Source organism: Rattus norvegicus, chromosome 9 (genome assembly GCF_036323735.1).
Source record: "Rattus norvegicus strain BN/NHsdMcwi chromosome 9, GRCr8, whole genome shotgun sequence".
NCBI classification, from domain to species: Eukaryota; Metazoa; Chordata; class Mammalia; order Rodentia; family Muridae; genus Rattus; species Rattus norvegicus.
The window spans coordinates 86345505-86360560 of NC_086027.1; the positions used below are offsets into that span (position 1 = coordinate 86345505).

Here is a 15056-nt window from a genome sequence, read left to right on the forward strand (position 1 = left end):
TAAAAACCTTAAACTTACTCTACAATCTTCCATTATATTTCTCTTGTATACCATTGCTCTGGAAACAGTAGCATTGAGCCTGGAAGGTGCACGCACGCACGCACGCACGCACGCACGCACGCACGCACGCACGCACGCACGCACGCACGAACACGTCGGCGCGCTTGACGAAGAAGATGCTGTAAGCTATGGGACTATACCAGACCCTCCCAGGAACCTTTGTCAAGACACCCAGAACCTATCTCAACAAACCTGATCGATTTCCTTAAACTCCGGTTTCAGGTAGCTAATCTCTATGTAAAACATAATTTGAATTACAGTCCAAATCAGTGGTTCACGTGGGTGTTGGGGTCAGGGGGGTGCAGTTAAAGGCTACCTTCCCAGGAGCCATACTGGTATTTCAAATAGAACCTCCAGAAGGTCAGAAGAGAGATTCCAATAGGAATCCTCTGAGGAGAATTTGAGTCATTTATGCAAACTGGTCCCGAGGGAGTATTTGGCTATTGGCCCAAAGGCCTCTCCACTTTTCTCTGGATGTGATAGAGGTGCACATTTTCTGCATTCGGTGTACCAGACACGATGTTTATTTTGGAGTATAAATATCAAAGGCACTTAGTGACCATTCCAATAAATCACTTCTCTAATTAAGTGTTTGCTTCTATTATAATGAAAGAATAAATGATGAGGAAACTAATCTGTACCATAAAGAGTTGCTGTATATTCAAGATTTCATAAAAATGTGCAAGTCCCAGGAACATTTGGAAAACTTGGAAACACTAAGGCAACAACCTTCCTCCCAGCAAAGATTGTGAAACTGAGGTGGGAAAAAAAAGACCAATCACCAACAAGGTTGACTTTCACTTCTAAACCATGTTATCTAATGTTGCTACCGTCTTCTGCTACTCCATATTCTCAAAGCTCTCTGGTGATGATTGGCAGCTGGTATAGGAAAGAGGCTCTGTATCAGGACTCCCAGACTCTGCTCCACTCATAAGCAGTAAATATGGCCAAATGCTGCCAGATACCTATTATTCAAATCATGTTGCTATATTAATAAATGAAAGTGGACCATTAAGAAGACCTTAAAGATTAGCTTTCATTCGAGTCAGCAAACCCTTCCGTAGAGCCAAATAGTAAATAACTTAGGCTTTACAGGCAAGTTCGGAAGAAGAAAGATACTATGTAACAAAATAGAAAACAAACTGTTAGTGGTACGATTTGAACTAATTGGAATGGTTAATTACTTTTTTTTGTATTAGATATTTACTAATGAGGAGAACAGAATTCTTTATTGGAGATATAACATTTCTCTTAATTGGTCTTCAAGGAAGGCATTTTCTATTAACAAATCAATTGCAAATGCCATCCATAAAAACATTACTAGCTTTCAGGTCATATAAAAACTGGTAGCAGTCTGAATTGGGCTCAGGGGGCTCTACACTGTCAGCCAACGATTGAGCGGGTCTAAAATGAATGACTTGCTCAAGGTTCCTTTCTGGAGCATGTTAGAAAGGACTGGAATCTACAGCCCCTGCTCTCTTTGTCTGACTGAAGAGCATACTAACAGTCACTGCAAAATAGAAACTTCCTATCATCTTACCTTATTGTAAACAGATTACTATTATACACCACCTCTAAATTGATTTTTCTTTCTTTGATTAAATGATGTAGCCTGACTTTGTTGGGGGGGAGAGAGGGAGGGACATTGCTACCGTATTTTCAGATCACTTTTGAGCTCTTTCAAAATTCTGCAATTTCAGTATTGATTACTTTTAAATTCACATCTTTTCTTGACTACCCAGAACTGGAAGGGAAGATCGTGATCTGGTGTGGAGGCGTACACCTTAGATTGCAGCGGTTCAAGGTCAACCCTTGATAGTAGAGAATTACAGCCAGATTAAGCTAGACAAGAAAGAGGCTTTGTTTAAATAATGATGGTATTGAGGATGATGGGCAGGAAAGATGGCTCAGTTGTTAAGAGAAGAATGCATATTGTTCTTTCTTAGGACCTATCACCCACATTGAGCAGCTCACACCAGTAGGTAAGTCCATCTCCAGGGGACTGATGTCTCTGACTGAGGTAGGCACCAGACTTGCATATCACACAGAAATACACACATAATTAAAAACAAACTAAATCTTTAAATCAATAATAGTGGGTCTTGAGAGGACCTGGTTTCATTTCCTGTATTGATAATTAGTGACTTCTGGGGGCAAAAGCTTTCTCTGCCTTGTGCCTTTTAGAGATAGGCTCATTCCAACCCTAACTCAGATAGGCACAGAGAAGGGCCTAAGAGCTCGGCAAGATATAAGGAGTTATATTATGCTGGGGATTCCTAAGCTCTACTTTGTGAGATTAGAGAACCAATGAAGAGCTGAAACTGAGCTAAGTTCTTAGGGTGTTGAAGCTCAGTAAATTCTAGCCTCCATTTAGTGTCTTCTAGTCTGCTTTGCCCAAATGATATGGGCAACTATTAAGCCAAAGCCGGGCTCCATGCTTACAATTGTCTGCGGGGGCCCAAGAATGTTAATTTCTTTAAAATTCTGAGGCTAATAAAAACCCTGCTATAGCAGGTACCCCCATTCTGAGAACTGCCCAACTATAAACAGATCCATCTCTGTGTGTGTGTGTGTGTGTGTGTGTGTGTGTGTGAGAGAGAGAGAGAGAGAGAGAGAGAGAGAGAGAGAGAGAGATTTGTTATGTGTGTGCTTGTCTGTGTGGTGAAGGGGCAGATTTTATGTGCCCTGGTCTATCACTGTCTGCCTTATTCTTGAGACAGGGTCTCTCTCACTGAACTTGGAGCTAAGCTGGCCGACAGCAAACCTCGGGGATCCTGTCACCCATGGTCTCCCTAGTAACTGGCCTTATAGTTAGATACACAGCCATGCTAGGCTTTCTACATGGGTGCTAGAACTTGAACTAGATCGAGCGCATTGAGCAATCACTCCAGCTCCAGCCTCCTCTCTTAATGAAAAAGTGAATGCATAGCTCAAAGCAAGTAAGTTTAGAAGCACTCTTTTCTTCTTCTTTTTTTAATCTAGAGGATGTGCAGTTTGGGAAGGGGTGTGTCAGAGTTTTGTAATGCATGAACAAATGACGCAGGACAATGCTTATACTATTCTGGACAAAAATAATGTGCCCTTCATACTTAGAAGACAGAACCTGAAATGAAGTAACCTTAAATACATGCTGAAGGTCCTGCTCAAAAACACCAGGCACCAGGGTAAGTCCATCCAGTCCTAGAACCTGAGAGCACCAAGCTGAACAAAACTGAGGGCCTCATCTCAAAACCCACATCTAAGCAAACTTACCAAACCAGTGCTGTGTGAAATCAGCACCCCGTGACGTCAACCTATGGATATCACTGTTGCCTCTTAACACTAGCTCCTAGACTCCCAACCCTTCTTTTTTTCTACATATTTCTGGCTCTTTGATAATAAGTACAAGAAAATAAAACCAAATAGTTTTTAAAGGTCACTAAACACACCGTTTTCAAAGACTCTCAGGAGGTGGTAGAGACACAAAGTTTCCAGACTTTAAGCCAGTTTGCTAAGAAATGGCTGGCCCTCCCTTCTTTAAAAAGTAGAAGATATTTGGGACAGAGATGTTTTATAATCAAAAACAGCAGGAAGGTAATAAAGGATGCCATAGTCAAAGGAAATGATCCCTTATGTAACTATTCCATCACCTCCGCCTTCCTTTAAAACTGTGCAGTGATTCATGGGAAGAACAGTGGGGTCTAGATTTGGTTCTCAGTCTGTTGAGTTTGAGGAACAAAGACTCAGGCTGTGGCAGCCTAGACAAGTTTGGCTGCCCCGCCTCAAGGTCAAGGGATGGACGATTAAAAAACAATAAGAACCCTAATCAGTATGACCGTAAAATGGATGAGGAACAGGAGAGGGGACCCCGGGACACTCCTTCCAAGCCCACTTTGCAGACGTAGAGAGGAAGAATAGAGAGGTGAGGCCAGAATATGCAGAAACAAGACCCACCCAGAGAATCCCGCCATTGATCATTTCCTCAATAACCAGATTGGTAAAAGGATCCAAAGAAGTCCGGGTTTTACAATAACAAAGGTGGGTCTCTGGAGGTGAGTACTTCTGCTTTAGGTTGGGGCCCACCCTCGCTGATAACCGCCTACATCTGAGAACACTGGATTCCTGGAATCCAAGGTGACTCAGGAGGACAGACTGAAAACAAAGACTAATCCCAGTGACAAAGTACTGGATGAAGACCATCAGATAGAAGGAAGCTTCTGGTCTTCCGTGCGTCCAAGTAAAGTCATGTGTCTATTTACTGGATATGTGAGCATGAACAAACAATGTAACAAGTCCACATTCTGATTCTCATCTGCAGAAGTGATGGAGAGTGGGTAAAGCAAACCCCAAAGGAATGAAGAAGTAGGGGTATGGTTAAGCTGCTGACTCAGAGTTACCAGTTGCAAACACGTGTTGTCTCCTGAATGGGGCGAAAACAGGGATAAGCCACACTGAATTTCTTCCTACTATTAGCTTTTTAAAAATAAAACTAAATACAATTTCTATCCATTATAATTTTATTCTACCCTTATTTAAAAAAGGAAAACTGAGGTTACAATAATAATTGAATTAAGTTCATAGTAACTACAACTTATTTAGCTGAAAAGTAAGTAGCAGATAATTTTTACTTAGCAAAACTTGTAATTGGATAAGTGATGGGGTGAGGGTTCTTGTGGGTCCCTTCTTTCCAGCAATATTGAGCTCCCTCTCTCTCTTCCTACGAGCCCAGACCTATTTGGGCTCTCCGTCTCCTTTCATTCTCTCTTTAGAGCTGGCTTTCAGAAAAACAGACAAGGGGAGGAAATGACAGAAAGTGTGCTGAAAATTGCCTTGCTCTTTCATGAACAGAAAGCAGTATAATCCCATAAATAGGTGGGTAATTCCAAAATGTCAGATGTGGATGGTTTTCAGGCGAGGTGCAGTAAATCCTCAAGGAGCAAATTCAAATACAACTTGCTCATTTTAAATTAACTCTGTGAAAGTTGTTGAATGTTGGCAAAGAGGGATACAGGGAAGAAGTCTACTGTTAATACATCCTGTCTTGACAGTCAGGCTTTTTTAAAAGTACTTCCTGAAGTTTTGTATGGCCATTCCGTTTTCTCTGAAGAAGAAGCTATCCTGTGTCTGTAACAAACTCCAAGAGTGTGTTCAAGGAGACCACAGGCCAAGCTAGGGTATTGTTTCCCCGGGGAAGATCTACCATACCTTGGCTTTTCAGAAGGTGTCTCTCACACTGGTACGTGAAGTTCACACATCAGGATAAGCCGGCTAGGAAGCCTTGGTGTTACAAAAGAATTAAGAATTAAGAATTTCTGTGATACACAAAGAAGAAGCTGGGTAAGAAATTCTTTTTTGCAAAAAGGATGCACCATAACCCAAACCTAAACCAAACTGAGGCTAATGCCAAACTGTTTTTACGCCTCATTGGTGGGGAGGCACTTCACAATCTATGGGATTGGCTATAAGGTGAAAAGAAGATGATTCAGGAAATGAATCCTGGCCAGCCTAGCTACCTTTGATAGAAAGAAACCCTTTCTCGTACCAAGGATCTACAGGTCTCCACTGTATCCAAGATTACGGGTCCATGCCTGGCTTTTTGCCTGGGTGTTGGTAATCAAACTCAGGCCCTCATATTTTAGGAGCAAACAGTTTAACAACTGTGCCATCAGCTTCCATGCACATTTGGGGTGGCAGGTAGAAACAAATGGATAAATTATTTCAACTTGATAAAGTCGTACCAACTTTAAAACAGAAGCCGACAACAGCAACCCGTAATCACATTGAAGGGTTTTTTGTCTTTGTTATTTTAAAACAATGCATTTTGCTAAATAAAGATTCCTCACTCCTACTCTAATCTTATTCTCATTTTCCCAATTAGGACATTGAAATTTCTCTATAAAAAAAAAAAAAAAAGGCAAATCACATATTTGAATACCACTGGGGATAGGGAGTGAAACTAACCAGACTAGTACCCTAAATGTACCTAAATGGTACAAGCTCTTCAAATTTTATCTATTTTCCCCTCTTACGATGGCATTCCTTCTAAACTTTACACAAGAACCCTATAGCTTTCTGTGGTAAACTCTGAGATTAAGAAAACAACTTGATTTTCCTCAACTGATTTCATAAGTGAACAGAACTCGAATGAATGAATTAATGACTCTAGAAAATGGCTCAAGGTCAAGAAAAAAATGGAAGCATCCCTTTGCCTAACATACTGACGTGTGCATTATTCAAAGGCCGAACGTTTAAAAAGCCACATGATAAAAAAAAAAAATCAAAGCTGGAGCTGAAGAAACACCCCAGAAGGAAGAAGAGTATTTGCAGCTCTTGCCTGGAACTAGGGTTCAGTTCCCAGGGCCCACAGGGGCTCACAAACCATCCTAACCCAGTTCCAGGGGATCCATCTTCTGGCCTCTGCAGACAGCCAGCAAGCATGTGGCACGCACATATACACGCAGTCAAAATGTTTATTTACATTAAACAAATAACCCCAAAAAATTTTTACAAATTAAGAGAGAGAGAGAGAGAGAGAGAGAGAGAGAGAGAGAGAGAATGAGAGAATGAGAGAATGATTAAGGACGTACTCGGTGGCAGAGTCCTTGCCTTACCTCACACATCCAAGATCCTAGATCACTACTGCAAAAAGGTTAAGTAGTATAAAGAAATATGAAGAAAGCCAAATACGTTAGGATGAACTGAAGGCTGAGAACACTACATTTTGAAACAAATGTCTACCTTTAATTTGAATGTAAAATTACTGGTACTATCTGGTGAGACTTTTGAAAGACTCAAATAAGCTACCATCTAAACTTTTCATCCTTATAGGGGGCACATCTGTCACAGCCAGGACATGGCAGTCAGGAGCCACTAACAGTGACCTTGATCCCCCATGACATTTCACAGAGCATGGGCTTTTGGATGAGTTTCTTTTGTCTTTGTCCCCCTTTGATATTTAGGGTGCATTCAGATGAGTCGCTCATTAGAGCAACACTGGAGACAGCAACAGATCAGGACAGCTGTTCTCTCCTCACCCCCTCCCCCCTCTCTCTCCCTCAACCCCAATTTAATGCCAGGATCAGTGTGGATTAGCATCACTGTAACTACAGCCCTGTGCTAGGAGATATGGAGTGATAGTCAGTGTTTCAACAAGCAGGAGCTCAACCTTTTCCTAATGATCGCATTAGCAATCATGAGGACTACTTGACTGAACACATTCTAAGAGCTAAATGGGTGAGACTATGAAGTTGTCACCCGGGAGGGAGCAGATCACAGCTTACTCTCACATCTGAAGGGCCGCTGTCTAGTAGACAAGACTTCAGATTTTGAGGGAGGGGAGATTCTTTTGATTCACCTTGCCAGGCGATACAGATGTGCTAAGCTGGAAGGTAACAGTAGGGTAAAAAAAAAAAATATGACATAAAGACCCCAAAGTATCAATCAATTGGAGAAAAAAAAATCTCCAGGAAGCCAGGTCCACCTGCAGAAACTAAAACAGTAGTTGTCAAAAATTGCAGGAGGGTAGGATGGGCACCGAAGGTGTTTACTAAGCTGGTGACCTGCACAGGAACCAACAGGAGGCGCAGCACTTCTGTTCCTACCTTTGAAGTTAACCCTCCTTTGCTTAGTTTCTCTGTTTATTTAAAACTAAAGGCTGCAAAGGAGACTGAGAAGGGATGAAAAATGTTGTAAAGCTGGGGCCAGAGCAAGAGAAACACAAGTTAAATAATTATTTGATTAACTCAGGCAGTGTAGCTAGTCATTGTCACCCAAACGACTTTATAGCCAGAGTTGTCACCAACCATAATTTATGCTTCTGAAAAGACTGGAGTCATAACTGCTGGCTGAGCTTCTTTCCTTTTGTTATGTTGATGGGGCTTGAGGATTGATTTCAGGGCAGCAGTGGGAATAGGGTGGGTAGACAAGGCTTAAAAGAACTCAACCCCCCCACCCCCCACCCTCCACCCTCCCCAAAATTCTGGTAATTAGCAGTGTCTTTCTTCCTCAGAGGTTTGGGACCACTGTCACCTTTGTGTCCTTCAAACATTTCGTGTGCTGTGAATGTTTTTGAAAGAGAATTTTAAACTTCTGGGTCTACATGATGTTTTAAAAAGTGATTTATGTTAAGCAGATACGATCATGCTAAACATCTGGTTTTGGTATTACATGTTAGCGGATTAAAGATTTTTATATAACTATCTGCCAGCATTTAATGTTATATGTGTTGGACTACTCCAGCCTTGCTTTATGTCTGATGAGAAGAACAAAATAAAACCTCTCCAGGAGTTCCCTGAAGAGACCTCGTCTAGACCAAGCAAAATTTATGGAGAAGCTGCACTGTCTGTTTTCAGTTTGATCCAGTGCAGAACAAGGGGGTCATTGCAAAGACCAGCATCCCAAACACCTGGGACAGCACTGATGATCTTGCTATAATGCAGATTTAGCTAGTACCATCTTACCCTCCATCACACTCCTGAAAGTTGACTGAGTGTGTGTGTGTGTGTGTGTGTGTGTGTGTGTGTGTGCTCATGCACACACAATTTTATGCATTACAAACTCATCAACCCCGAAGTGTCATTGTCCTAAGAACTCCATCTAAATTGCACAGTCTAACCTAGCAAGCTACCAGGAATTTACCAGTGAGCTCTCTCTACTGAACCACATCCCCTGAGCTGCAAGATGATCAGCATTCAAATCCCCTCTTGCAAAGTATGAAGGGCTGACGATCTGGTCTCTAGATGCTCATTACAAGCTGGCCAGAGAGGCTGGTCCTATCCTCAGGGACCCTGGGAGGTTCAGCAACTGCTGCCCCTGGCAGCCCAGCTTTCTCTGACATCAGATTGAATTCATGGGAAAGGGCAAGATGCCAGAAGTGCTTACAGGTGAATTCTTTGTCCCTTTCAAGTACATCTGACTTATGCGGATGACTTAAAACATGATTATCTTTTGTTGGGAAGGATTATCAGTTAGGTCAGGCGATCACTTCCAGATGTAAAGAATAAATCACAAACAGGGACCAGCGAGCCACAGATTTGTTCATTCTCATTTAATATTCCCCACATCAAAGCAGAGCAACAGGGATGGAAACAAAACAATAAACAGGGTATGATGCTCAATGTTCTCTCAATCTAGGGCCATGGAAGAAGAAAGAGTAGGGAGGTACCTTTCATAAGGAGCACCTGTGTCCTCCCTCTAAAAGAGGAAGGGAGGGAGGGAGGAAGGGAAGGGGGAAGGAAAGAAGGAAGAACAAAAAGTTAAGGAAGAAGATGAATAATAGAAGAGAGAAAAGGAAAGAGGAAGGAAAGAGGGAAGAACAAAAAGATAAGGAAGAAGAGTAATTAATAAAAGAGAAAAAGGCAAGGAAGGGGAGAGGAGATAGAAAGGAACAAACTGGAATCACCAATGAAGAGCAAATTTTTGCAAATCTGATAACCTAAAAATCACCCCAGAGCTACAAAATACTTATTTACCCAGAGAGATCTTTAGACCAGCTCCCAAAATATATTGTAGACAGCATGTGAGGGTTTATTCACAAGATGTACTATGCCTGGATTTGGGGAAGGCGAGGGGGTTATGTATGACATTCAGTACTAATACTTCTTGTTCATTTATCCCTGAGTAACTTACAAGGTGCTTCCAATCACCCAGACTTAGCAAGTAGATCATCTTTGTGCATTCAAAAGTCTGAAACAAGTCCTGCATTTTGTTAATTACAACAGAAAGTCTTATTTTTTCCCCCTAGCAACAACAGGAATGCAGCTCAGATTTGGAGGGAAAATAATAACAGTGATATCATAAATCCTTCTTCTGGGGTGTGTGTATGTATGTGTGTGTGTGACCAATGTTGTAAGGTAAATAGGTGGTTACACTATGGACAGCTCTAAGCTGCTCTCCTCTAAACTAGGTTAAGATTCCATAATTCCTCGTAGGGTAGTGGCTGCCACGCCTTTAATATGGTTCTCTGAGTTCAAGGCCAGCCAGGTCTACAGAGTGAGTTCTAGGACAGCCAGAGCTACACAGATATAAACTGCCTAGAAAAATCAAAAAAGATTCCAGGTCCTGTCATACACATAACCAAGAGTCCATTCCTCAGGCTGACAGAAACAGAAGTGAACACCGGATATGAAGTAGGAACCGGAAATGGAAAAGCTGACTCGTCTCTTCCAGCTTTGGTATTTACCAACCTACTTTATACATACTTAATATAAACCTGGTGACTCTGCAACAGCCTATGACAGTTTAAGCCTGTGTCAAGGTAGTTTATTCCTAGATCTGAGCTTGGCCACATCCCTGAAGTGAGTTGAGGAATTGAGTCATGAGGTCATCTAGGAATTGAGGTCTGAGGTCATCTATAACACAGCTTTGTTCCCATTAAGATCATTCTTCAAACTCAACTTTATCTTACCTGTCCAACAAGATTCCCAAGACTCATGAACTTCTAATTTTTAAGAGGCCTCACATTGTGACTGAGGCTGGTCTAGAAAACTCTTAACTGTAGAACAGACTCAGGTTGGCCTCAAAGTTACAACGATCCTCCTGTCAGTGCCCTGAATGTTGGGACTATGGAGGAAAGAGAGCTTTACGAAGTGGAGTAGTTAGATATCCCTGCTGTGCAGGGATCAGCATGGGGTAGGAGATGCTGCACGAGGTCTGTGTGATAGTAGGCACACATTCTAGTGGCAAGTATAGAAGTCAGCATGTGGAGAAGGCAGGAGAAGCAAGTCAGTCTGGGCTGGAACCCGAGCTAAGAAAGGGGCAGGAAGGAGGAAACGTGCATGGGGAAGCAGACAAGGGGCCAGGAATGTTGCATCCTGGGTAAGTGTGGAAATCAGAACAGAAAGCAGAGGTTTGCTATTTGGAGCTTTGAGGGGATTGCCAAAGCTAGGAACCTAGAAGACAGATGCAAACAACAGCCCTTAAGTCTCAGGCACCAGCCTATGAATCACAATGGGATTCGCTACAGATTTCCCAAAGAGTCCATTAGGAATTAAAGATATAGGTCAGCGGCAGAATGCTTGCCTTGAATGCACAAGGCCCTGGGTTTGATCTTCAGTGCTCTGGAAAAAAAGAGTTCACTGGCTATTGGAATGTGGGCCCCCCAAATTATTACTATCTAAGAGAGGAGGTCTATTAAGAGGCCCCTGAAGTGGTAACCAAGGGAAGGGACTAAGAGTCAAGTTCCATATCAGTGACATAGGAGACCAACCTTGTTCCACCTCACTCTCAAAAAACATTTCCTTAAGTAGACTCGAGATTCCAATCAAGTGACAGAGGAGTGATTTCTGATTTCCCCTTGGCTCTATCTCTCACCATGAGTCATGTCTAAGGCCACCTGTGCAGGGCCATCACTTCCACAGCTAATTAGGCTCAAGACACCTCCCTGTTCTGTAGCCAGGTCCTGACCACTTAAGGAGGGCCACACCTTGATAGCAGCCTCATGACAGCACCATGACTCCCAGGGATCCCACCAGTGGCCAGATCCTGAACATGATTCAAACCGGAATTTAAGTGCAGCTGGTGAGAAGCCGCCAGGGTTGCCAGAACTGAAGGAAGAGTTATTACAGTTTTTGGAATGGCATCAAGTAGCGACTGGTGTGGGCAGTGTGCTGGTATTCATGTAAGGTATTTCTTTCTGGTCGCCTCACAGACAGGTAACCTGGCCCAGCTAACCTGAGATAGCAAGTAGCCAGCCAGTTGACTGCTTCCGATTTGGTTCCGCATACCTTCATTTCTTGATCGCCCCAGCGTCAGGAACTTCAATCAAGTTTATAGGAAAAGAGGCCCTGGCCCAGATGCCTAACAGCTAAGTAGGGAGGGGCCGGAAGTCTCATTTACAGACCACTTTTCCCCCCACCATTTTGTTGGCATTTGGTTTGCTTTGCTTGTTGTTGGTTTTTGGGTGTTGGTGTTTTGTTTTGTTAGGACAGGATTTAAGTAGCCCAGGCTTGCCGAGAACTCCTGATCTTCCTGCCTGAACTTCCCAAGTGCACCACAAAGCACAGTCCCTTGGAAATCCCTGGTAGGCGTTTCTCTGCAGCACGCACTCCAAGCTCAGCAGCAGCGCGTAGCCTTTCTTGTTTATTGTTGGAGCTCTGGTGGTTCTCGTAAGTGGAGGTGCTTACCATCTAGTGACAGTGTGAGCACAATGAGTGGGGCCTCCGCTGGGTTTAGTATCTCCATGTTGATGAGAACCCCTAGCACCTGAACAAAAGGCAGCTAGGCTACCCACCTCTGGCTACAAGCTACACAAAGATTTTTTTTCCAGGTTCCTTTTCTTGTTCCTGTTGCCTTTGTGACTTGCATTTCCCCTCAAATGGCCCGCCAACAGTACCGACTCTGTTGGAAGTTGCCAAAGGGGAAGCAGGGACAGTTCCACCCCAGGCAGGCAGAAAGGATTGCTGATAATCCTGCAGGCTGGGAGGGGCAGGGGAAAAGGCCTTTCTATGGCCTCCAGTTAGGAGAGCTTGTCACCTCTGTTGTAGGGAGCCTGTGCCTCTGATCATTCACCAGGGAATGAATGTCAGGAACAGAATCATTTTGAAGAATTACAGTACTTAGATAGGAATAATTTTCTGAAGAGAGACAGCTGAAAATGTTGAAAGGGGTGGAGTTGATGGGGAAAGACATCAACCCTAACTTTGGCAGACTTGGGAGGCCAGGCAGATAGGATGAGAGATAAGGCCCCAACTGGGTTAGTCACACCCTCCTACACACAATATACTTGGCAAACACTCTCACTAACAAAGCAGGTCTGTGCTTCAAGCAGAAGGCAGTACAGTCCAACACCCAGGGTGCCTAGAAAGGTAGTTTTAACATTTTAATTTTTTTAACCCAAAAGATCTGGGGGGGGGGTGTGATTTTTTTTTTTAATGAGAACACTTCTGACACTCGTATGGCCACAGAGGAAGCTAAGGGTCCCCAACTGAACTTTTTGGAAAGGGATCAGAGACAACAGAGAATCTCAATTTACTTTGAAGTGGAGGGCAGATGGTTATTCCAACATAAGAATCCAAGGAAAGGAGAGAGGGGATGGAGAAGAGAGAGGACCTGCATCCTGACAGTCATGGAACCTCATTCTCTCTCTCTCTCTCTCTCTCTCTCTCTCTCTCCACTGTTCCAGCTGTAAAGAAATCCTACTTAGGAATCCTGGTTTAGGTATAGGTGTCAACCATAACCCTATTAGCTATCCCAGAAAATGGAGGCCCCTCCCAGAATTTAGGGAAAAAAAAAAAAAGAACAGTTAAGACCAATGTATAGTGTTTTCTAGAAGAACCAAAATACAAATACAGGCCCGAGGTCTGAGAGTCCAGAGAAACAGAAGGCGTATGTATGTACTACCTCCACAACAACCTGCAGGCTCCAGTCTCTCGATTCCTTTTCCATGATCTAGAGTCTACCTACCTCCTGCCCTCTTCCTCTGCCCTTTTTATTTCTTCCTCTTTGTGGGCCATTATGTAAATCTAAAGGTTGTAAATATTCATTTGTGTAATAAGTAAAAGGTTCATAGATGATTATGTCACAATCCCTAATGCTTCTCCCAATCCCATATGCTATACAATGTAAAAGAGTCAAACTGAGACTCCCATTTGGTACCCAGCCCCATTTGTCCCTTAAATACCGGTAACCCACGACCTCAGTAGAAGCAGACTGTACACCGTTTGTTCTTGCTTGGATTCATTTTCACACATTCGCAATGGCCTATGACTAAAGTTTTCGCTTCTTCCTGAAGCCTAAAGGCAGGCACTACCTCAACCACCTGCATTACTGCATTCACGAATTCAAATTCAAATTCATGTACCACTTCCTGCCTTAATGGTCACATGCTCACTGGCTTCCTTCACTATTTTGCCCCCAACGATGGAGAGACCTGGAGAAGATTTCTCTCCTCCATCTCTCTTCTTACTTAGCAAGCTTTACCTTCTCACCAGATGTTCTGAGATGTTCAAATGCAGTCTTCTCCTTACCTCCCCTTCCAACAAGACCGCTTCTCACTGTGTAGCCCAAGCTACCCTTTTAAGCTCACGACCCTCCTGCCTCGCTCGGCCTTGCGTCCCTTACGGATTACAAGTCTGTGCTATCATACCTGGCTTTTAAAATTTTGTTTCTAAAAGTTCATGTAATCTCTGACTTTTTCCCCTATAAGTTGATGGATGATTCTGAACGAATGAAAGAAAGCCATCAATCATCCTTAAAATTCATATTTTATAATGACATGATAACATTTTGATGAACCCCCTTGACAGTTCTACTTTTAGTATGCATTCTTTGAGAAGTATACCATGGCACAGGTTAATGCCTCTTTAAAATATATTTGCATTTTATTAACTTTCACAGCATCTGCATTCATTTGAAATTTCCTATGGTTCTTATCTTATTATATTCCACTCTTTGATGGGTTTTCTTTTAAACTGTGTTAAACTACTTTTAAAGGGGGACGGTTGGTATGAAAAAACCCATTATTTCATGCACAACAGTACTTGGTGTATGGACCATGAACCCAGAGAACGACTTTCCTATTCTGAGCTTTTTCAAACCGGACTATCTTGTCTACCACTGTGACTTCCAGCAGTAAACTTTACTTAGATGAGAAGCACAGAGCAAGGAGGAAGCAAGCATCCATTTAGCACTGGCAGGGACTAGGCCTTCCCACCTAGAGCTCAGCTGCTCTCACATGATCATTGTCTACGGTATGGCTCTCCAGACAAGTATCCTAAGGATTTCAGAGTGAAGGTTACAGACCATTGCATCCACTAAAGGACTACCAGGGAACATGAAGAAATTCCCAAGAGATTCTGGCCTCACATCATCAAGGGGATAGTAAGGCAGGTAACGGTATGAAGAGACTTTCAAGATGGCTGATGTCAATGATCAGGGCCTTTCACAACGACCATAGTATCCAAGAACTCGCCATGTTCACTCTGTTCTGTTTGCACAAGTTTTACCGTTTAATCCTATTCCTGACCGGTTAAATCATATTTGAGGTAGTCATACATTGAAAGAGACAACACAAACACAAT

The 15056-nt window shown here is 42.8% G+C and overlaps 1 protein-coding gene and 1 long non-coding RNA gene across 4 annotated transcripts in view; one reads left to right on the forward strand and one right to left on the reverse strand.

Annotated features, from left to right (window-relative positions):
* Epha4 (Eph receptor A4) overlaps positions 1–15056 on the reverse strand; it is a 142763-nt gene that overhangs the window by 81523 nt on the left and 46184 nt on the right. The window lies entirely within an intron of this gene.
* The window catches only part of LOC120094716 (uncharacterized), a 36914-nt gene continuing 22015 nt past the window's right edge, over positions 158–15056 (forward strand). Inside the window, exons 1-2 of the long non-coding RNA XR_005489229.2 lie at positions 158–282; positions 2007–2042. This is a non-coding gene — a long non-coding RNA (uncharacterized LOC120094716). The remainder of the gene's footprint in view (positions 283–2006; positions 2043–15056) is intronic.